This window comes from Anguilla rostrata, chromosome 18, assembly GCF_018555375.3.
Source record: "Anguilla rostrata isolate EN2019 chromosome 18, ASM1855537v3, whole genome shotgun sequence".
NCBI classification, from domain to species: domain Eukaryota; kingdom Metazoa; phylum Chordata; class Actinopteri; order Anguilliformes; family Anguillidae; genus Anguilla; species Anguilla rostrata.
This window is the reverse complement of record NC_057950.1, coordinates 18,909,688-18,934,410: the sequence shown is the minus strand read 5'-3', so window position 1 is coordinate 18,934,410 and position 24,723 is coordinate 18,909,688. Positions and strand designations below refer to the sequence as shown.

The window sequence follows — 24,723 nt, the reverse complement described above, 5'->3', positions numbered from 1 at the left end:
GATAGTCCACGGATAGGACCACAGTCAAACCGTCAGCAACAGGAAACAAGGTTGTGAGGTTGTGAGCACGATGTTCCCTGGGAAGCTACAGGGGTGTGCCTAACTTCAGGGCCTGGAGCGGGGTGGGAGGGGGGCTCAAAACATGATGAAAAGGTCTCTCCGCACCAGAAGCACCCGAGCGTTACAACACACACAACAGGAGCGATTGGAGCCTACTGCTCCAAAGGTCGTCCGTCTACCTGTCACTGTTCTGTGTGAGCACCTGCACCGGTAATCCAGGAAATGTCAACAGGAAACCCCGGCTGGACAGCTGTCACTCTGGAGAACCAAAGTGCACCAATGCGTATCATTGCATTTAAAGATGGCCGAGAAGCCAGCCGGGAATTGCTGTGCCATTCATATAGCAGCAGGATGTTTCTCATAGAACTCGTCTTAACTGTTCCCTTGGCTAAGCAGGCATGATTTTACAGCATATGCCTGTGAACATGTGCATGTCTGCTTTAGATCATTAAAAAGGTTCAGACACAAACCGACACAATGTTTATGGATGTTTTTTGTCCTTTTGTTTTTTCAGCTCTATAAATATATCATCACTCAAAAATCTATAAAGCTGAAAACCCCAGTGCAACTGCACCATAATGCTGGGTTTGTGACTGGGAAAAATAACCTTTTTTTGTTTACTATTCTTGGGAATCCTATTGCTTGGAGACCCAGGCTTTTTTTTATTGCAACAATGACATCATTAATTTGTAAGACAACATATGTCCAATTATCAATTTTAGTTTATTATTTATTACTTATTGGAAATTTCTACGTATACAAACTGGTAAGTTTTTTACAGACCGGAATGAAAGATTCAAAGGGAAATGATGCAAATGAGTGGCTAACAGACAAGCTATTGTACAACCTACGATAACAGCAGATTGATTAGCACTGAGGGCCCAGTGACAGTGTGCTTGCACATGTGACCGCTGTGCTTTACAGTCTCCTCCTGAAAACAGGCAAAGGCCTTGTTTGCGCACACTCGCGCTTTCAGTCAGACGACGTTCCTTCACCAAGCGCCATCACCGCGGCAGGGCTGTGAGCAACAACGACAAATCTGCGCCAGATAAAAAGAAAAACCCAATTTTACCCAAGATGCCAAATCAGATCACGACAAAAAGAGAACGGTAAACATTTGCCTCAAACTGAAATAAGACCACAGTAGAAAACAAGAGATTAATAACAGAGATGACGAAACATGAATCACAGTCGGCAGTTTATCATGAAATGAAACGCCAGCTGAATCGAAGGAAGTCATAGCGCTACGGTTTGAGAAGATAAAAGTGTAGCTGAAGCCAACAATTAAGTTAAATTTGATCAGTTAATACATACTGCACTGCAAGCAATTAATATTTTAAGATATTATCTTGGTAATAATTTGAATTTTATATTTTATTTGATAATACTTAAAGCTATAATGCATTACAGTTGACACACTGCTATTAGTTATATATGATTTACTAAAACATTTTTCCCATTTGTGTGGCATCATCGAAGAAATTAGAAATGTATAATGACTTAAATCACCAAACCCATCAGCATCTCCTTCAAAATGTTTCCAAGCAAGAAATGTGTGCTTAATGCTGGTCTTAAAGTGTCATCATTTCCCAGAATCCCAGAGGACAGTATGATGAATACAGTAGTTATGAGCAGGACCTTGTGGGCTTCCGTGTACAAGTCGGATTGCCTGGATTCAATCAACATTTGTCCTTAACTTTGACTCCCTTCTATCCCAAAAGCAAAAGCATGTCTGTTTTCCTTATTTGTAGTGGAATTGCTGAACTGAACATGACAGGTTCAAATCGGCTTCCTCTGTGATCCTATTTATTAAATTATTTTTTCATTCGGATGCTGTGCGTGCAATTAGGATAACTTGGACCTGACATATTTTAAATAATCTATGATATTATGATAACATAAAATCTGGTTTAATTTTTAATTTTTTTTTAAGCCTCTGATAGAAGACTAGATTTTATATATAAAGTTTTTTTTTTCAACTTTGGACAATCATTAATAAAATAGATACAAGTATTATATCATGAATCAATATGTAAAATGATCAATGATGGATTTTTTTTTACAGATGGCATACAGCTGTTTAGAGGGATTAAACAAGGATGCTCATTATTACTTCACAGCCTTATTGAAAATGTAGACAATTCCTCAAATCGACCAGATTTAAAAAATAAAAATAAAAAATGCAACCTGCTAAGAATCAGCCCATTAAAAAAAGACCTTTTTAATGCACCATGCCCCTTTCCTTTACAACAGAACGGTGGGCTGGTGAATGTCATTAGGAGTCAGATACCAAAGGATAACACTATATGTGAGAATTGCATTTGTTATCTCTTTATGTCTCAATTTGCATACTTATTCATCTCCTTACCCTTGCCATTTTTTCAAACTATTATGAAGACAAAATATTTAAATTCAGCAGGAATAACAAACCAGAAAAAAATAAAAAGGAAATATTCATACAATAACTATGAAATGACTACATCTAAAAGCATTAGATCTATCACTAAAGCATCAATGACTCAAAATCTGTATAACTCAGGTTAGTTCCCATATAGATTACTAAGACGTTTATCTCATCTCATATGTAAAAGCCAGGTTTATCCATTCATAAAATTAAAGCCATCCCTCTATTTATAGAGGAAGTGATCCCCGGTGCATCAGTCTTTCTGAATGAGTTCATAAATGCTAGGTTAAGTTTCCAGCACCAACCCAGATCATATTGAAGAAGGTAAACAACAGAATTTGTCAGGAACTGGTATTGAAAATTATTTTGATTAAAAAGTGTAAAATCAACAGAAAAATATAGGATTTTTTAAGGAGAGAATAAAGACGTAAAACCCAGACAACAGAGTGTTTCAATAACAGACATATAAAATTTTAGCAACCAGGAAAATGCTATGCCTACGGGATATAAGGAACTCAGACTGTGGAGGAGGAATCTCTAATCCATTTATTTTGGTACTGCCCATAGTATGCTGCTGGCTTCTGTACACAAGTACAACAATGGTTCACAGTTAATAACATTTTCCTTCAAGTGAGCTTGCGTTCGGTTAGGGGACCTGAAAGAAAACTGTCTAAAGATACATAACTATACTTTTGTGGTGAAAAAAAGATGCACTATATTCTATTCTATAGCACACACTACGTTGTCAATGATACTTGCTGTGGGTCTGGACAGTTACAGGCAACTTCAGCAGTGGCACCTTCTTTAGATCTTTCTTTGGCCTTGTCTTTTGGCTCCATGAATTTGGGGCAGGGTGGTGGCTGTGTAGCTGGAGTGCATGCTGCTTAGGCTGTGGGCGGCCGGTCATCTGTACTGTGTCTGTACTGGGCCGGCCGTCTGTACTGTGTCTGTACTGGGCCGGCCATCTGGGGATTACGATGCATTCTGGCTTCTCTGAGCCATGGTGGCCAGTTGCCTTTGGAACTGACCATATATACTGTATATATAAATATATATTTATTGTGCTTGTTTTCATCTTTATTTTTTCTTTATTTTATGTTTGTTCTTTTCTGTTGTTTCACTCTACCGTAAATGACACCGTGCCTGAATACGCATTACGGTCTGACTGCTGAGGAATCATTTTAGGTGTGGCAGAACATGCCCAGCCAGTGAGTATATTTTAAGGGCTGACCACATCCTCAGTGTCAATAGGATTCTACATGATACAGACAGCAGGATTCATTTCCTGCTTGGTAAGGATCCAATGCCTTTCACTTAAATAGCACATGAGACGGCAGACTGGTACAAAAATGTGTGTGTACATGTGCGTGCGTGCCTGTTTGTATGCATGTGTGTGTCTGTGTGAGTGAGTTGATCAGTTTGTGTGTGTGTGCGCATTTGCGCATGTGTGTGTGCTATTGTGAATGTATGCCTGTGCACATGTGTTAGTGTGAATGTGCAGGCATGTGTGTGCATGAGTGCGTGCGCGTGTGTGCAAGTATGTGCGTGCGTGTGTGCGTTTGGGAGCGGGTGAGTGAAGAGGGATTGTGTGTCAGGCCCCCAGTGGACAGAATGTTAGCAGATCACTGAGGAATGTACCTAAGACATTTTGCAGCTGTTCGGAGTGAAAACATGCCTGTCCCGGGGACGGACATCGGCAGCCAACGATGTCACCCTCTGCCTGCCTCCTCAGAGGCCTTCCAGGAGCCAGAGCTTACCCAGGAGCCCAAACAACCAAGCAGGCAGAGACAGATACCGTCTGCTGATTTAAAGGCAACTTGGAAGGCACCACACAGAAAATGTGCTTCTAACTTCCAACAAATGTGCTACGTGCTAATGGGTCTGAGTGCTTTAAAAGCCAAAAAAAAAAGCACTTCGTAATACAGTGAAAGTGACAAAGCTGAATTGGCCCTAATTGTTCTCCTTCAGAGTGATGGATGTACTCCCTGCATTCTTTAACACTACTTAAAGGTCTGGCTTCCTCATATGTTGAGAACTCTACAGTACCTCTCCAACCTTAGGGGTCTTAAATTAAACTCCAGAGCTGTGCTTGACTGATCCTGTCCCACTACAAGTCTCAATGCAAGTTTTACTTAGACCGGAACTAAATTGTCTCTGTGCATTTGAATAACACATGGTGCTCTCTGGTTCCAATCATATTTTGCGAAGACAAATCAGGTTATCAGCAGTCCTTGGTCAGTCAATTAACCACTTGGAAATCAGAAGGGAAATCAGAGGAACCACCTCTCTCAGGATCGGCCTTGGCCATTTTCAGAGCAGAGTTCATCAGCATCACGGCCCCATCCTGGTCTTACCCTGTTTCATTCCGCTAGACCCAAACCTGGAGAATCAACTGCATTCCCCAGAACCCTCAGCTGTCATGGGCTGAAAGGGCCAAGCAGGAATTTATTGAACCTGGGGTTTTGTAGTTGTTCCAATGACCTTCGGTATGCACTTATTATACGTCACTTTGGATGAAAGCGTCTGCTAAATAAATGTAATGTACTGTAATGAATTTACAAGCATGAGTCTCAACTTTAGCATGGCTGGCAACAGACACAGAGCATGTCCATCCTCTCTGACTGAAAGCAGACCCAAGCAAAGAGTAATGCAAGGCTAAAATAGCACACTGTTATTGCAAAATCAATTTTTGCATTCGCCCCACCTGCAATAAAACAACACTCTTAATGAAGCTACTCCTGTACTTCTGCAGGAAATTGCTGATGCATAATTATCTCATCCACAGTTAAGTAATTCTTAATTTGTCTTTCATATGGTAAACTATGAGCAAGAAAAAGAAGACTGAAAGCCAGAGAAAGGAATGGGAGGAGGCAGGTACAGAATATAGAGAATCCTTTAACTGGATGAGTCACTCCTGCCAGGGACGAGCGGTCATAGGTGCCAGGGGGTGGCATTGCACCCCCACAAATCACCATCACCCCGTTTCATTTAGTTACTTCTTTATTGGTTTACCCAAATAAGAAATTGATCTTTAAAAAGATGCTCTTAGAATATGCATCTGACTTAACTCAACAAAATAAACATAAATAATGTATGTAGTGCTGCTCTGGCTAGAGTGGCTGAGTGGCACGCATTGCCATGTCTGCAGAGCCTGTCAGGGGGAACTTCCTCCTTTTCACTAGTGGGGGCACTAGTCATTGAATGGATTATCCTGTGAACATCATTCGCTGTTATTCTAGGCGAAAATTCCATCTAAGCAGTAGCTATCGCTACTAGCCTGAAGTAGTCGGGTGACTGGCTAATAGATCTAATTCATGTTTGTAAACAAAAGGGGATGCACACGCAACCCTGGGGAAAACATGCATCACCTTGGCAGGCTATCACAATGAACATGCTGTACAATAAACTGCATTCACTTCAACCTGGCATTCCTCTTTGACTCTTACCACTGCCCAACTAGGAGCTTTAGGTTCTAACATACATATAGAACTCAGGATATCTGCACGTCCTAGTCACTCGCCTATACACAAGTGCCATACCAAGATACACAATTGTATCCATGCAGGGTGCACATGCCAGAGGCACATCCACGTCTACCAAGATAGATAGCGATCTGTATAGGGCAACACTACTGGTGGATCATTTGCAGTCTCCTTCTGAGTAAAACTGTTAGAGGAAAGATTAAAACATTATCTTGGAGTAAGATAACAAAGATATCATTAAATGAATCCTGTTCCAGTAGCACAGGGTAAGACTACATGCATTCCTTTGTCACTCAGATACTTCCACTATTTGGTGTAATTATTTGTGTCAGGTGTCAGGCAAAAGAGCTACTCTCAATAGCCACAGTGAAAGCAGTGCATGCGAATTGACCTGGATCAATGGGAGCAAAACCACAGTTGCTGCTCCAATTCCACATTAGTACCTGCCAGAGGGAGATACTGTACTATCACAGCCTGCTTTAAGTGCTCTTACGATGGAGATTTTATGCACTTCTTAAAGACCAAACCCCAAGCATCCAGCCTCTAATGCAGAACATAAAATTATCGAATGGCACAAAAAAGAAAGCATTTGAATTTTTTTTGTTTTTACTTCCACTGTGATGCACTGAGGATGCCAACCAGGTCAACGAGAGGGTACTGCAAAGATAATGGCCCATCAGAAGGGAAATCCAATAAAACAGTCCCTCGACCCAAAAACAGAACAGTTTTGGAAAGACGAGAGTGAATAGTTCAAAGATGTGATGGAAGGAATTTCCAATGAGTCAGGCTCTTGAGGCAAATGTGCCAAATGCCTGCGGTAGAGTGGTTTAAGAGATGCTTGCATGTTCTGTGCCCCCTGGCACAACTCTGTTCTGCATTCTGATGCGCTGGTTTATGGCAGTACAGATATAACAGGAGGATTATATATGTAATGAGAAAAGTAAGTAGGTGTTGATTCAAGAGTGATTTCAGGAGTTATTTCCTAAATTGTCACTGGGGAATATAATACGATAAATATGGATGCAAATAGTATTTTTCTTCTTTTTTTTAAACTTTAAAACAGTTTTTTTTCTTTCCTATTTCCCCTACTGCCACTAAAGTAATCGCATGATTTTAATCTGCAAACAAAGCTACTGTATGACTATGCAGCAATGAAACCATGAAAAAAAGAAGAGCAGCTAATCTTAACAGAAATAATTAAGAAGTGAGTTGAATTCTAATGCACTGCCTGGGAGGCTGCAGATTTAATTTTTCATGTTATTTATTAATTTATTGCATAGAAAAGAAGGCGATCTGTTTAAGGGGATAACAAGCAAGGCAGCAACACATTACTGGAATAGGCATAAATGTAGCAGAAAAAAGGTGCTGTTGAAAATAACTTATTGAGTGATAGATTCTTAAATAAATAAATAGCTGTCTGTTAATAATGTTGTAAGACACTAACACTACTGTCAAGCACACACACACACACAAATCATCTTCCACTTGACTAACTTAGAGTACGCAGCACTGACGACAGAACATGCGAGCCGCAGCTGACTGACTATGAATAGAAAATGAGAATGCTCTTGGTCACAAGGTGATGCCCGTCTAAATTTGTCGAGTCAAATAAAACGGGACTCAGAATAAACTCGCTCGTTTACCTTCGCGCGGCGCCACCTGCTGCACTTGCATCTGGGAATCCTGGAGAAACTTAGCCTATTCAGTTCATGAAGACATCTGCATGCGTCCCAAGTCATCCATCCAGCGCAAAAGGCAGCTGCCCTTGCCTATCAATGAAAGCTACTGCAAACCTAAGTCTTGCTGGCTAATGAAACGCGATTGCAAATGTCAGGACAGCCAACTCCGAATATTAATAATTTATTTATGCAATAAAGCACTTCGCTATGAAAACATACCGCACTAGTAATCATTTTACTATTATTGGTACGATATTCATTTAGGCGATCAAACCGACCCCACACATTTCAAACACTTGAAAATGATTTTCAATAAATTATTGCAGTTAAACACCGGGGAAAATAACATACCGTAAATGTTTCCTTGGGATATCTCTATATTTCAGTCAGGCAGCCACGTTCACGTGCTTCTTCAGTAATGCATGTTTAATTCTATTCTCCATATCGGTATGAAAAGGGGTAAAGAAAAACAAAACAAAAAAGTTCCTGGTCTTAATGGTTTCTCCAGGCTCAAATAGCACATTTGTTTGCGGTATGAATTTCGTTTTCTAGAATGCCTTCGAAAAGCTTGAAGCTTCTCTCCGCTGCTCAGAGTGAATGTTCGGTGGTTCTGTGTCTAAACGCGCTCGCTCTCGGCGATATTACAACAAGGAGAAGGGAAGGGGTGGTGGTGGTAGTGGGAGAGGGAGGAGGGGGCCGGGTGGGAAGGACATCAGCCGCAAACCAGGCAGACCATTCGCAAGTGCTCACGCGCTTCCCCGTGAGCCTCGAATGAAACGGTTGCTTATGACTATTCACAAATAGACGGTCTACTGTTCTGGAACGTTTCCCTTCTTGCAGTCGTTGAAAAGAGTAGTATTGAATCTTCTTTCTCTTTTTATTCTGTGCGATATATTTATTAACACATTATTCCTGCGACCAGAAATAAAGAAAGGAATTGGATTTTCACATCGATCATTTGGGGGGGGGGGGGGCAGTGTTAATTCAATAAAGTTGAATTAACACTGGACATTGGATCTGAGTAGGTTACATTCGTTCTCGGCTGTAGCCTACTTTGGAATCCTAAATACGCAAGACGGGGAAATTATGAAAGCATCGCTGAAGATAAGTGAATATATACCCGAGCTCCATTGTACAGTACAAGTGTTCGTGTCGTAGTCTGTGCCTTCCTCCACACTTTCGCCAGGTCACCGGCACCCCATGTCACCTCTCACTTCTCTCTACTCACCTGTGCCCGGCCTCTAGTTTTGTCACATTTCACCTGTTTGATTACAGTCACTGTAGACGAGGAAACATGGTAATTTGCTATTTTTAATTTCCCAGCGAGCCACACAACCGCATGACGTTGTGTTGAGTTCAAATAGATTAATTGCCGCACGGTTTCCTTATAACTCATTACGAGTCAGCGTTGCTGTGTTTTTAATTAGACTGCATGAAATCAGATAGCTTAAATTTCCATCAAGGTGAAACGGCAGTGTAATTTATACTTTCGTTTCAGTGTCAATACCACTGATTCGAAACTAATTTGTTGGGCTCAATCCAACGTAGTAGAGTGAATAAGAGCTTTTAATTAATGTTGCTTTCCCGCTCCGCCTTTCTCCCACTGGCGGCACTTCATTCTTTAGCCACAGGATACAGCTCACCGTTTCCCGAATATTATTTCATCGGGCTTTGAAAAAACACTTGGGGACAAATCCATAGAACTGCAGCTTCTGTCAATTTAAACGTTCTTCTTTAAAAACGTTTGGTTCCTTTGGTTGCTTCCCCCTCCCTTCCACAGCACTGAAGAAAGTGTTTCAGGCATGGTCGGTGCATCTGCGTGCACCTTACCCCTCTGGGGACACATGCGCGCTGTCCGCATGATTCAAACAAAAGTGTGTTTCAGGCGCAGATGAAGCAAGGAGAAAGGTAAACCCTAGCATAATACGCTTTGACACTTAATGGTATACCGAGGAAGTCTTGGAGCAGGTTAATCATTTTGAGCAATTAAAATCTTAATAGTAATAAGGAAGGGTATTTGTTTTTATTTTTCTTAGAAAGGATGGTAATTTCTCATGCTGTACGTCAGCTACCTGTGGAATGTTTACCTGTAGAACGTATTACTTAAAATGGCCTCAGTTTTGTGTACCATTTTGTCTTTTGACAAATTTTTCTCCAAATCTCCTCCCAAAATAATTATTTTGAAAATCCATGACCCTTAACAATGGACGTGAAGGAAAAAAATTGCAAGAGAACATGGCTCTCTGGTTCCATGCTTATGGTTTTATTTTCTAGCTTTAATCTGAAAGAAAACAATGGTGTCTGTGTTGCCATGAATCAGGCTGTGAATCTTTTGTTCAAAGCATTTATTGTTCCTGACAGACAACAGCCAAGGTCAGTAAATTTAGAGAAAAGGGCTAGTGAAAGGTTTCATTAATCATAACTGGGCTTAGATTAATATCCATGATTGTGCCAATTCACAAAGCAGACTGGAGATCTCCATAGTTATGATACCTTTCTGAAATTATCCTATAACTACTCTCTCCAATTAATGGACCTTGCTGCAACTAAGGAGTAAGTGACAACATTTCAGCAAATACAACGGTGCATGAAATAGAGCAGAGGACAGAAACGTGGATTTTGCCCAATGCTCAGGAGGCGGTAAACAGCTCAATCCAGGGACAGGTGTGCTGGGATCTGAAACAGAATGCTATCTGGGAAATCTGTTGGAAATGTAAATGAAAATTAAAACTGCTGGGAGCTGGAAATTGGCCAAACTAATTCAGAGGAGGATAGACATCATTATAGAGGGACTATACTGAAGTAATTTGGAACTGCATAAGGAACGAAATGATGGAATTAGTGATAGGCCTATTCATAACTGCTTGCAGGATGCACGTTTTGATGCTGATCCATAAAATTATAATGTTTGTGAATCGCCTCGGATGATGACATGCATGTAGCAGGAGAAAAGCACGAGACAGAGAGGAGAGGAGAGGAGGTGGTCAATGGAAACAGTACATGATACAGGAAAAGATGGATAGAAGCTGAGTTATATACATCATTTGATGGCTTGGATCGATTTAGAAGGATATCCATGGATGCCAGCATTTATTTTTCCCTGAATGGTCTTTATAATTAATACAAGGAGGTGTCATTTTAAAAGAAATGAACTTGTCAAAATGAACATTATATTGACGGTAAGTGGTGTTATCTTCACAATATGGAAGGGTGTCACTGGATAAGGTGCTCCATGCAAGGGCTAGTACCAGTCACAGTTGAGAAGGTGAAAGAAAATTGTGCTTATAACAAAACAAACAAACAAACAAACAAAAAAAACATCCATAGCCTTAAAAAATGCACTCCAGATACCCAATTCACAAGAAAAAAACAAAAAAAAAACAAGAATAATAATAAAGAAAGTGAATCGCACACAAATGTAATCTATAAAGCAGAATACCTTCTGTCAGTCATTAAATTCACACTGCTATTGACAAGACCACATCACCACTGTAAAACTTCCTCAATATATCCACAGTTCCGCAAAAACTCAAGTATCATAGCTAATGCTTTTGAGTCCAAATAATGAGTATAGCCTCCATATTATGAAACAAATGCTCAACCAAAACAGAATTCACTTGCTAGTGAACAAGCTAATGATTAACGCTACCACTAGGATGCTAGTTAAACAAACTGGATAAAATACGAAAACACATTTTTTCAAGTTTGCTACTGTTCTTGTGTATATTCTCACATTACAGATTTGTAAATCCATTCTAGAGATGTGTGAAACAATTTACAGATTTGTGAAACCATTCTATTAATTTGTGAAACCATGTACAGATCTGAGAATGCATTCTACAGATTTGTAAAATCCTTTAGAGATTTGTGAAACCATTTAATAAATGTGTTAATGCATTCTACAGATTTGCGACTTTTGCTACAAAAATAGTACCTCCATATGTTTCGTGAGGACTTTGAATTGAATGGATCTGTTGGAGCTCAAGGGTTTAAGGTACATGCTAAAGCAGCTTTCTTTTGGAAGTGAACAAAAGCCAGTTGAGGAGCCTTATGTTCAGTGTCAGCACTCTCTCTGTTTTTGAGCCTGTAACTGTAACAGATCTGTAAGTCCATTCTGCCTTTAGCAGGTCCCTACCTTGGGACCTCACACATTTGTTATGCTGGTATCAGGTATACCAAATGAGAAAATGGTCAAAAGTATTAATAATCTAATACATGACTACCATTATGGAATATAAATGGCATGCTATTATTGCCAATCCAGAATTCCAACATCCCAAAGCTTAATAGAAATAATTTCATTGATGTAGTACAATAGTTTTATCAACATTTTGCAAAGGTATGACACGGGCATTCTGAGAGTACATACTTGGATCCCTCCTGTGGTAACCAGCTTGTAATTACACGGAGGTGGTAGCACAGTCCATTTTTCAACCACAATCTCCCAGCATGCATTTGGCATGTGGCTTGTCCTCAGACAACACGTGATACAGAGAGCAACACCATGTTTTGACATGACCTCCTCCTGCAGACTGCCTTGAACAATCTGCAGCCATGTCCATGGTGATATCATTACAGATACCAGCTACCACAAAAACAAAGGCTTCAATGACGAAAAAGGAAGTGCTATGGGCACAACATACATACTCAAAAATATCTATAGGCAGAAATTAATATATTGAAATATACTGAACTGAAACTCACACGGTCTAAAGATTCAGTTCACTCCTGCTTTTAGCTTTCCTCTTGTGTGACGGAGCTCTTATGTATTTTGGCATCTCTCAAAGCATGAAGGCTTTTTATGTCATTAAGCCAAAACTGCATTAGAAAAAGAATACTGCCTTTGTATAATAAATAATATGATGTCCTTTTTTAATTGGAAAATTTGTTTTCCTATTGGGATTTTGGCGGTTGAAAACAAAAAGTGCTTGTTATTGTGTCCAGCAGGAAATCTGCATTTCATAATTCATAACTCATACCCTGACTGAGAGTCAATGGATTCCTGGTGATAAACCCATAGCTCAATGCAGACTTCACTGCTACCCATTTCTTGGATTATTCTCTCAGTTGTGGCCTGGCTATGGTAGAGAGTCGGCAGTGCTAGCATGCTGTAAAAACCTGTGCACGCTTAAGTCATTCGAGTCATCATTTTTCATGAGCAGAAATAATGATGTGCAGGTCTAAGGTCTTTAATTAATACAGTGACGTAAGCAAGTTATCCTAGCTTGGCTTGCATGTGCCCAGGCATTTTCCATCACACAAATGTATATGGAATATGTGGATGTGATACTGTGGGATAGGGATATCCTCTTAGCATGTTTATTAGATAAAATTTTGTATTACTATACTAAATATTATTAAACAATCTAGATTTTTTATTTATTTATTTTTTGCTAACTGAATTATGAATAAATTCACATTTAGGCTCAAGACAAAGGCCTGTATTCAATCAAAAATTCTCCTAAACTTTGGCTCACTATTAAATGAAAGCATTTATTTTTTCTTATTTTACCCCAGAGATCAGAAATTGCCAGAATGAACATTAAACTGAGACAAACTTTGTTCTCATGGATGACTGAGGATACAGTGGTGAACAGAAGATTGTCATCTGATTGACATCAGAAGAACACTACACGAATACAGTTGGCTTCAAACTTCAATAGTGTCAAATAAAATAAGGACGGTCATCTTCCGGTAATAAATTGAAACAGTACCAGCACTGTATCAACATTGAGAATTAGTGGGCAAATTTACTGCCCTACTCAGTTAAGAGTGCCACTAGACCCTGCAACTGTAGCTTCACAGCTGCTAATCTGAATAAAATTAGTAAATTTTTTAAAAATAAAAAGGTTAGCCTTACATTTCATTTTTAATTTCTTGATCTTTTCCACTCTTACTTTGAATTATTTTAGAGTCACGAGCTCGATAAACATCTACAATGCAATTTTTTCAATATCATATTGTTACACATTCAAAGTCCCAATTCAAATCAACATTCACATGATGGCACAACCAAATCAAATTAAAGAAAGGGGAACAAAGACAAAAAATCTGCCAATGAAAATGCATATTCACTAGCCCTTGGTTGTTCCTCCAAAAAAATTTTTTATTTTTTTCTTTGTGAGCCATCCATATGCTGTCTAGACCATCTCCTGTAATAAAGTGAGCTCAGTGTCATTTACAAAGTAGATTTACAAAACAAACAGGCTCCTTGGCCTTTGTAAGACAGCTGTGTCTCTGTGGAAACAGGGAGCTCAGACTTGCAGGTTCATATCCAGGTGCGGCATAGCAATTCTGCCCTTGAGCGAAGCTTCATCATCTGAATCACTTCAGTGAATACTCAGGTTCATGAATGGGTGATGTGTAAAAATAGTAAAGCTATTCAAGTTTCCTAGGATAAGACCGTCTGCTGAGAAAATCAATAGTAATAATGCTGTCTGTCCTGATAAATGTATGCAAGTAGGCTACACGTTCAGCACAAAGGCAAGCGAGGTGTCTAACAAAAAACACAACATAATTCAATGAGTGCAATATTCCGTAAATGTTCAGTGGCCAGGGGACAAGTACAAAACACACTGTGATATAAACTAAATATTCTCTGGCCTTTTATTGAACATATTTATAAAATATTTTTTGTTATTTTAAAGGGAGCCAAGATCCATTTTTATTGTCAAAGTAGATAGATATTCAAAAAATAACTTTGTCTTTGGTCACTTTGTTTCATTCAGAGAGAGAAATGATTGCAATGTCATTTTAGTGACATCCAGAACATGTAATATTTCAGAAAAATTCTGAACGAACATATAGGCCTATATGACACAGAGGATTTGCTTGCTTGCTTGCTTGCACTTGTAAGAGCTTTCTGCCTCCTCATATGAGCACCAAGTCCTTTTATTGTTAGATTACATTTCAAACACATGTCATTACTGCGGTTTCATGCGGTGCTTGCTGCAGTTAAATTAAATACCTGATTGATTCCGTGCACACCGTAGGCTGTGCCACCAATCTGACGCTGGATACAGCTGGACATATCTCACTGATTCCAGCTAATGGACTGAAAACTGCTGCATCGGCAGAAATCCCTCTCTCAGCCGTCAGGAGTTCTGCTCCATTATATTCAGGCCATTAGTATTTGTGTCAGTACGATGTTCCTTCGATGAATTCCATGCACACTGGTGCACAGCCACCGAGAGGCATGTAACATTTAATAATTATGTTTCAATATAAACATGGCCATATCTAGCCATATTAACACATTATCCTGACTGCCAGGAAAGAGATTACACTTATTTTCAGTCTGAGATAATATACAGTAATATACAGCCATTATAATATTCATGTTATGTTATTTTTTTCCCCTCCACAAGGCTGTCTCTCTGTATAAGCTGTCTTTTTCTTATGGTTTGTGAGGAGTCCAGGCCCTGTACTGCATTAGTCTTCCAGTTTGATGCTAATATGGAGTAATAACTGGCAGGAACCGTGAACATTGCACCAAGTTACACCATGCCACTGTACTAAATTATGCGGGAAGAAAATCAATTCTAATTTTACTTAAAGCATACATGATCAAAATAAATTGCAAAGCTTTTGCACTAAAATAATTGCAACGTCATGGTAAATCAGATAATTTTATGGCATAATTCATAATAGATTCCTTGAATTTTACATAAACTGGCATTGCCAAAAGGTATCATCTCAGGCGAGAAGGAACCTGGTTTCCTGGATTCAGTCATCCTTTGTCCTTCTACAATGTTGGTTTTATTTACAGGTGAAAATGACCCTTTGCATGTTTAATCATCCAAAGTAGAGAATGTTTTTCATCCCTCACAGATCAAGGTTTAAAAACAAAACAAAACAAAACAAAAAAAAAAACTCCTTTTTCATTACATAATAATAATAATAACAACATTTTCACACATTTTCTGTAAGTTTGTCAAATGTAAAAACAATTGAAACAATGTGTTTACATTTGACAAACTTACAGAAATATTATCAATATTCATATCAATTGATCAATATTGGATCAATATTATCCATACATTTTTTATTTTTCTCATGCTCAAAACTGAACTCAATCAACTTTTGCTCTAAAATTTGCAAAATAAAATAAAAAATAGTATTGGTCTAAAGTTTACCCATTTAACACCTTTGAGGCACCAGTCTCACAGCTCTCAAATTGGTCATTTTCCATATAGTTGTTCATTATGTACATTAAGGCCAGTAGAAAAGGGGAAAAAATATTTAAAATATTTCCATAGTATTTTTAAACTTTAAACAACAGAAGGGTTAAGTCTGAGTCTGTATCAAATGCAAAAAAAAATTTCCCTTCCAAAAATTTTCTAATGAGTTTAGAATTCAACAGTACATTTTTACACTGTACCTGTACGAATACAACCACTTCAGAAAATATTTATGTTTGCCAATTATGTATAGATGTAAGTTTGGCAACAGTTCATGGTCCAGCTGATGATACTAACCAATGATGATACAAACTGCCAATTTCAACCAAATACTGCCGCTATGGCTGCATTAGTTGAAGATCTAGACAATTTCTCTCAGATGTCTGGTCTAAAACCAAAACACAAAGAGTGCACAGTATTACTAATTAGATCTTTAAAAGACACAATTGTTTTGAGCTATTTTCCAATAAAATGTGAGGTGGTGGCACCTCTCTCTCTGATTTCTGCGGGTTAATTGACCCTGACGAGGGGCAGGTGTATGAGTACTACGGTGAGGTGATAGCACCTCACAGGTATTTGTCTGAGCTAATTGTCCCTGATGAGGGTCAGGTGTAGGAGGCCTATATGTAGCCCCTGATTTCTGGGGTTCAGCGCAGACTCATTGTTTGTCAGACTCTTAGTGTGTAGGGGTGTGAGAATCGGCAGAAGTTACCGTGTTGATCCTATCTGCCTGATTTGATCACCGTTAGTTTCTTCTCGAGTTGGTTATCTCTCTGCGCTGTGGAGGACATTTTGCCCTCGTCTCTTAGTTTTCTTTTGTTTCTACCGCGGGCTGCGTAATATCCTGTTTTCTTTTGTAGTGATCCCACATCTTTTTTCTAGTGGGTTTTTCTTTTTGGCAGCTACGCTGCGGCTGGTTTTAATTTCTTAGTTTGAGCCAGTCTGACAGAAGTTCATGTGAGTGGAGAGACGATTACTCCTTCACTCTCTATTGCTGTTTTTACCCTTCCTTTCTATCGCTCAGCGATTTGGTTATCCCCAGGTTAACTTTAGATCCCTCAAGATCGCAATTGCGTCACCTCCTCAACCGTGACATAAAATGGTCAGATGGGCCAACAGATGTGTTAGGAATGCATTTTCCTACAAATATGGATGATCTCACAAGAAAGAACTTCAACAGAAGACTTAAAATAGTAGGTGCCGTAGGAAGATAAATGCTTTGAGATGCATGCACCTGACACTTTATGGAACAATAGTAGGAATAAATCCATTAGTAATTACCTGGTTTACTTCTATGCTTATGTCATTGCCTTCCCATGAGAATGATTTATTTACAAAGTATGATCAAAAAGTTCTTAATTTCCTGTGGAATAGTAGACCGGACATGAATAAAAGAGCATACTTGCACAATGTCTACAGATCTGAGAGCTACAGTATCTAAAGGCACTTAACTTTATGCAGAAGTCTTCTGTTATTCCTAAACTTCCTAAATTTTAAATCAGCAGTGCTTTTCTGCAAAGCTATTTATGACTGTTCATCCTGTATTCCGTAAAGGCCTTTAGCCATATCTGCATTTTTCATTTTCATTGCTAAAGAGAAATGCATTCCCAGGCTTTTTAAAAGATCATTAGCTGGTTACAGTACCAATATCACCAACCTGAAATGCCTTAAAGAAATTCAAACCCAAATGTCATGGTACTCTAGAAATATAGTAAATAACATGTAACCCCTTTTTGGGTTTAATGTGAGACTAATGTGTTAAAATTGTTGAATATTTTTTATGGGGTACTTTGTTTTCTCAATGAACGCATTTTTTTTATATTAGATTACAGTAATAACACAGAAAACACACTGTGTACTAATTCAGCCCTAAGAGTAAGTAAGAGATTTTAAATAAAAACATAATGTAGTTCTGCTGTATTTTTCATTAATGCTATTTATTTTCACAGCTTCATATATTATTAATCTCCCACAGTACGTCTAGTTGAGGTTGTTCTCAAAGGTACAAAAGCAGTGGATCAGCCAAGAGCTGAACCCTCTGTGCAGGAGCCCCATACTCCACCTGCAATGACTCAGGGGAGAGCGTTGATCTAGACACCAGGGAATCGAGGGGTGGCACCTCAGACTCATCACGTGGATCTGTAGTCCCAAGTCTGGTTCAGTCAGTCAGAGGCAATCTGGTGCTCCACAGCTGATAAACCCCGCAGGCGTGAATGGAGCTCTTCCGGAAGCAATCTTCAGATCCTCTCCATGCTCACAGAAACGCGGCCATGAGAGAACTGCTCAAGAAAATAGGGCAGAGGGTCGCCACCGCGTTGCCATGACACCGTATGGCATGAAGTAACTGTCATTGTGCTCTGCTTTTCCCACAATGCAATGCCACTGTTCTCCTCCAAATAATGGCCCTCTGTGAGATAATGTCTGTGGAATTATGGGATGGGTGCTTCAAGGGATCCAGTCTCAGAAATATAGCTTTCATAAGGCTACGATCAACACAGTGTTAAGGCTTACTGAATATGACAGGGCTTCCATAGAGAAACAAGTAATCTGTATGTTAAAGAAGACGCCCAATGTGCTTTAAATAAATAAAGGAGGACTGGATACGTGCTCAACAGCCAGGGCAATCAAACTAGAGTAAAAAAATCTCCTTATGCAGACACTTCATGGAGACTGGCCCAAAATAAGGAACATGGAGCACACATTGCTCAGGGCCAAGGACACTGTTTTCATGAACAGGATAGGACTGATATTTTGACATCTAAAGACATCTTCCTCAGAGTCAAAAACTGTTTATGCCCAACAAGTACAGCAGCTCCTGATAGGGTGAAATCCAAATTGCCTCTCTGCTATCACCACCTTTACTTGCACAATGACTCCCAGACCATTCCCAGAGCAAAGACCTCATTTCGACTGATCTTTTCGAGGTGCGAATCCGGCCGCCATGATGGGCATGACAATAACACAGCCCCAGGGCGAAGAGGGCGCGGCTTAATAATAAAACCAGAGGCGACGAAACGCCGCGGTGGACCGGGAGAGAGAGAGGATGAGTGATTGAGTGGCGTGAAGAGGCAGGGGCGGGATGAGAGAGCCGGGCGGCGGGAGGACGGGCGCCGCGGGGCGGTACAAGCCCGTTATTTATCAGCTCTGGAGCGCCGCGCCGCCTGATCTCACCTGTCGCATTACCGGACGTGACAGGACTGGAGCGGCGCCAACTGTGATTGAGACGTCAGAAAAGCAAACGGGGCCCGTCCTGTCCTGCTGCATGCACGCTGTCAGTACCCATCTGGGCCCCTAGGAGAACGGGAGCCAGTGTTTATATTTAGAGCACTTCCCCACTCGCGCTGCTGTAAAACCCCATCAGCGCGCAAACATACGCTTCCCCATCATCCGTGCTAACCCTGTCCAAGGGTCCCTCCACTGATCCTGGCTGCAGGCTACATACATGTAATGCAATCAGCTTCATGTGCAACCTTTAACAATAGACATCCTGCATGGAATCTAAACTTAGTCCACAGATATCTGGCACAGAATGTAACCTTTTACCATAGATATTTAGCATTGAATAAAGATGGGAGAGGGTTAGACAAGCTAAATTGCCATATCAACACAAAATGTGGTTTGTGAATAAATAAGAACTAACTTAATTTGCCAGTTAAATGTTTGAATTCAGACCAGTGCACCTGTGTGTGGAATGGACATGGTTGGGTTAAAATGGTCCACTCCCACACTAAAGTCATGGTCACCTTTTCAGTGTTTCTTATTATACTGCCCAGAAATGCACTGTATAGAGCCGCACTGGTCACCAAGAGGAGTGCATGAAGCATTCAATGAGCCATTTAAGGAGGAATATGCACAGAAGAGAAGAACCATTTCTTTCTCCGGCTTACAATTTTGTCATGCAGCTCAGAGCAAGCACTGACAAGCACTGATTTCCCTGTGCTCGGACAGAACCAAACCAGAACCGGGTCATAAAATAATTATGTGAAACGCCAGTGACGTCCTAATAATTTAAAAAGATACAACTTTCTTCATCAATATTCAGAACAAAATTCCTTCATATTACATTACATTTCCGTTTCTTAGATGTTTCATTGATAATTCTCAGGGATTCCACAGGAGTGTTGTTCCCCACATTATTTTAATGGCATTTAAAGAGTTAACATATTTGTTATACATATTTGACCAAGGTATGTGCTGAACACAGCAACAGCAGGGCTTAGGAAGTAATGTATAAATATAAATGCATGTATATCTACATTCATAAATAATGGATGATAAACAGACTCAGCTCTGGGAATTCATGTGTGAAACACTTTACCTTGTAGTTTTTAAAGAGACAGTGATGTGTCGCCGTGATGTAAGGTGTTCTGAATTTCTCCGTCGACTTAGGATCATCTACAGTGTAGGCAGTGCTTTATGTTTCATGATGGGAAGATTTATTATTTTTTGCTGTAAAATGTCCTTCAGTTTTCTGAAAGCTCAAGTTAAATGCAAAAGTATTGGGACAGAGACACATTTTTGTTGTTTTGGCTGTATACTCCACACATTGTATTTTAAATAAAACAATTACAGAATTAGAGCCTTTGTTCTACACATATTCCCCCTACTTTCGGGGACCAAAAGTAGTTTGACAAATGAACATAATCTGAAATAAAGTCATCGTATTTAGTACTTGGTTGCAAATTCTTTGCATTCAATGACTACCTGGTGATGTCCTGGAACCATAGACATCACGAAACACTGGGTGTCTTCCTGGGTTATGCTCTGCCAGGCCTGTACTACAACTGTCTTCAGTTTCTGTTCCTGGGGCATTTTGCCATCATTCTTCTCAACAGTAAGTGAAACACATGTTCAATTACATTTAGGATGGAAAATTGACTTGGCCAGTCAAGAGCATTCCACTTCTTGGCCAAGAAAAACACCATGGTTGCTTTAGCAGTATGTCCGGGGTCATTGTCCTGCTGCAAGGTGAAGCACTGTCCAATGAGTTTGAGGCAATTGGCCGGATCTGAGCAGATAAGATTTGTCTGTATACTTCAGAATTCATCCTGCTGCTCCCATCAGCAGTCACATCATCAATGAAGACGAGTGAGCCGGTTTTAGTGGCAGGCATAAATGCCCAAGCCATAACACTGCCTCCACCATGTTTTACAGATCAGGGGGGATTCTTTGGATCATGAGCAGTTCCTTTCTTTCTCCACACCTTTAGAACTATACAGTTTTTTATGCCTACATCCTGGAGAGTGTTCTTGATCTGTTTGACAGTAGATTTTTCATCACAATTGAAAGTATTTGTGTGGCCTGTCAGGTCGTTTGCTATGGGTGAGTTCATAAGTGACTTCTTTCCCAGCAATTTATCAAACAATTGATTCTGACACACCCAATGTACTGTATTTAGCAATGTCTCTGATCGATTTATTTAGACTCAAAATGCAAATTCCACACCTAAAATCAACTCTATACCTTGCGTTGTCTTTCTTCTTAATGAACTAATGAAGACACACAGCTGGCCAAGAAACAGCTGAGCAGCCAATCATCCAAGTACTTTTGAAGTACTTTTTACTCCCATAAAATGGAGGACTATGTATAAAAAGGGCTGTAATTCCTACATGGGTCACCTGATATGCAAATACCATCAAATTAAAGTGGAGTGCGCACTTTAATTTAATATTCATTGTTCCATTTCATATCCTACATGCTGGAGCACAGAGCCAAAGGCACATAAATAGTTGGCCCAATGCTTTTGCTGTAACTTTAACTGTAATTTTTGTCATCACCAAGAGAAAGCATACTCTGAAATATGTTTTGGTTTGAGGTACAATTTCAAGACATCTTTTATTGGTGAGTCCCACCCCAACAGTCCCAACAGGTCCAGACAACAGTCTCGCCATTCTTCATGTGAGGGGTTTGTCTTTAGAGTCAAGCTCCAATACAGGGTATAAATGAATTTATACGATTAAATGTTTCTCAGGATAACGTCTAAACAAAAGGCAGCCCCTGCTGAGAATTGGAATGTTAAAAACTTTTTTCCACAAACAAATAAACCCAAAAAAAGCACTTTGTCGGGGCTGAACTTATATCATTATGCATAATCATTTATTTTGCAATAATAATTTTTTCCCCCATTGATTAAAACACTGTGGAAATTCTGTATTCAAAACATGAAAAACGAGCATCTTCAGGCCGTCGCCATGTTATCTGTCGACCAACTGCTGAGGTACTGAAAGGTCAGCGGGTTCATTTTTGACACGGGAAAAAAATCAGACCACGGGAAGTGCACTACTGGGCACAGAGATAACACTAATTTGCATAAACTGCATCCCAGCTCATGCATATTCATGAGACAGCATGTTTAACAGCAGATAATTCTCTGCATGAGCACTCTCCACATTTTAAACAAATCTCAAAAGGAAAGTATATTGTCTGCGGATACAATTATGTTGTCTGTCAAAAATTATTTCCTTAACCTCTAATCAAAAAATTAATTTAAGGAGAGAGAACAGGAAGGAGGGACATAAATAATCAAATAGCTGAATTTATTTAAAATCATAACTCACAGTGACCAGGTAAGAAGAGTTAATAGCATAAACAACAGCTTTTATCAATCGATGAAGCACTTTTATCGATCAAATGAGCAACAATGAAAACCTGCCCACCCTGCAGATCTCCAGGACTAGGTTTGAGGACCCCAGCAGGACCAGCGGCTCTCCAGGACCAGGGCTGGGGAATTCAGCTGACCCTTCACACTTTTTCCACAAACATAATTTAAAATACAGCAAAATAGAATGAATTCTGTCACACTTATTGCATCGTTTATATTCAAATACAGACTCAGACATCAACCATCAACTACTGGACCTCCTCTGGAGTACAAGCCCAAAATGTCACCCTGCTATATAACCACGTGACTCTCTCTCATCTCTTAATGTTATTGTTTCAATGACTGTTTCATAAAGTGAGAACTAAACTGAAAGACTGTGTAATGACAGCAGACATAATTGAGCCATCACCCTCGATGTTTCGATAAGAGCCGTTGCCATAGCGAGCTCGGTAGAGGTGGAGTCATGGTGGTGTTAAGTGAGGATAAGACAGATTCACGGTGAGGGGAGAGGGTACGTCTCTGGCATTCTGAGACACTACCCACTGCCACTCTAAGACACTACCCATTCTGCAGAGATACTACCTACTTACACTCCAGTTAAGTTCTCCCCTGCTCCCCTGACCTTGTGTGTGAAATTTTTATCAAGAGAAAAGCTGCCAACTGCTGTATCTATCCCTCTTAATCCCCACATACTGATCCAAACTAACACCAATGTTAGGATTTATGCTCTTCCTGACCCTATTAAAAAACCTTTTTGTTAAAATCTTACAACTTAAATCAGTGCCAAACTGCAGGAGCCATGTAAAAATTATTTCTCCAGTGAGGAACTTGACAGATTTAAAGAACCAATTCTAAAACACTGCCCATAAAGCCATCGAGTTAATAAAAAAAACTGGGACATCATAAATAACAATTACATTCCATGCATAAAAAAATATACAGGCAGGTAAAACAGTCAGGAAGTCAAGCTCTAAGTGCATTAAACCTAAGCACTTGGCAAGCTGAAAGCAGTGTAAGGGAGGATTACGATCAGCTAAAAATGGCCAATCATTCAGGGTCCTACTTGAGGAACAACCAGCAGATTAGTAATGCCATCAACACTTCACTTTCACTACTCGCCATAAAAGCCAACATTACATTGTCTTAAGTGTGGCATAACACCTGCCATAACCAGGCATTACAGCTTGCAATAGATTATTGGTCATTACACTCACATAATGTAGGCCTATGTCTTGTTCACTTTTCACAGAGGTTTTTAAATCTGCTTTATAAAATTTGCGGTACGCATTATGATAGAAACATTTTTACATCCTTCACTGGATTCCAGATTGGCTGTCTGCATTCGATTCAAATCTTTCACGCTAGTGCACCAGTTAATAGTACCGTCCCTGCCTGTCTTCAGACAATGATCACACTGCACACTCCAAGCAGACCCCTCTGTGCAGCATCCTCTAGCCAGCAGGCTGCCCCATTTTCAGTGCCTGCCAGCCACTCTACACAGCCCCAGCTCTTCTCTGCCATCGTCCCCTGAAATAACCATGGAATAACCTTCTCAATAAACTTTGCACAAACATCTGAAGACCCACACTCACCACACCTCAATGTTTCTATTTAAAAAAAAATATTTAAAAAAAAAAAAAAACATTTTCTCCCTTACGTTGCAGGTCTTGAGGCAAGCACCTTGGTGTTGGCATTTGTAACTGTACCACCTCTAGTTCTAATGGTGTTTGTTCATCATGTGAAATGCAGTTTTCCTCTGATGAGAAGTGACTTTATAATCGACTCCATTTCAATGGGAGCCCTTTTTTTGTGTTTTTTTGTGCAAGGCATGCTGGGATAGCTGGAAATGCAAGTGCACTCTATTTTCTAGGTACTGTGCATGCGTTTTGGCAGTACAGTAGTGCCTACATTGAACTGTAACTGTAATCTGGAATTCGTAACCATCGCAAACGCAAAATTATATCAGGACGCTACAATTAAAAGCCGGAAGTCAACAACATTTTCAAATTAAAAGTTCACAGGTTTTTCCAATCAACCTGCCACATCCCCATCGCCATCATGCTGGGCATAAACAGGGGTGTGGTGTTTTACAAGTCACTGTCCACAAAAGTCTTCACAATATTGCAGAGAGGAGGAAAGCCGAACTGGAAGAGCTGTGGCATCGACATGAGAGAGTATAACCCAGCCACACTTTGCCAGTGTAATCCAAGCGCATCTGTGTTAAGTGCCAAGTTAAACAAACTGTGCTTGTGGAGTGATCAGCACTCAGCATCACTTCGGTACTCCCGTAAATTGAAACTGGGCTTTTTGGTTTATT

General features: G+C 39.8%; 1 protein-coding gene across 7 annotated transcripts in view; it reads right to left on the bottom strand.

Moving 5' to 3' along the window:
- The window catches only part of LOC135245294 (carbohydrate sulfotransferase 15-like), a 78,761-nt gene that overhangs the window by 34,877 nt on the left and 19,161 nt on the right, over positions 1-24,723 (bottom strand). For 5 of the 7 annotated variants that reach the window (XM_064318259.1, XM_064318258.1, XM_064318257.1 and 2 more), the window contains exon 1: positions 7,977-8,273. The exons of 1 other annotated variant lie outside the window; for it this stretch is intronic. The gene's annotated coding sequence lies outside the window, so the exon portion shown is untranslated. Of the gene's footprint in view, positions 1-7,589; positions 7,731-7,976; positions 8,274-24,723 lie in introns of those variants that run through there. One more of the 7 variants, XM_064318261.1, reaches the window with a different exon arrangement.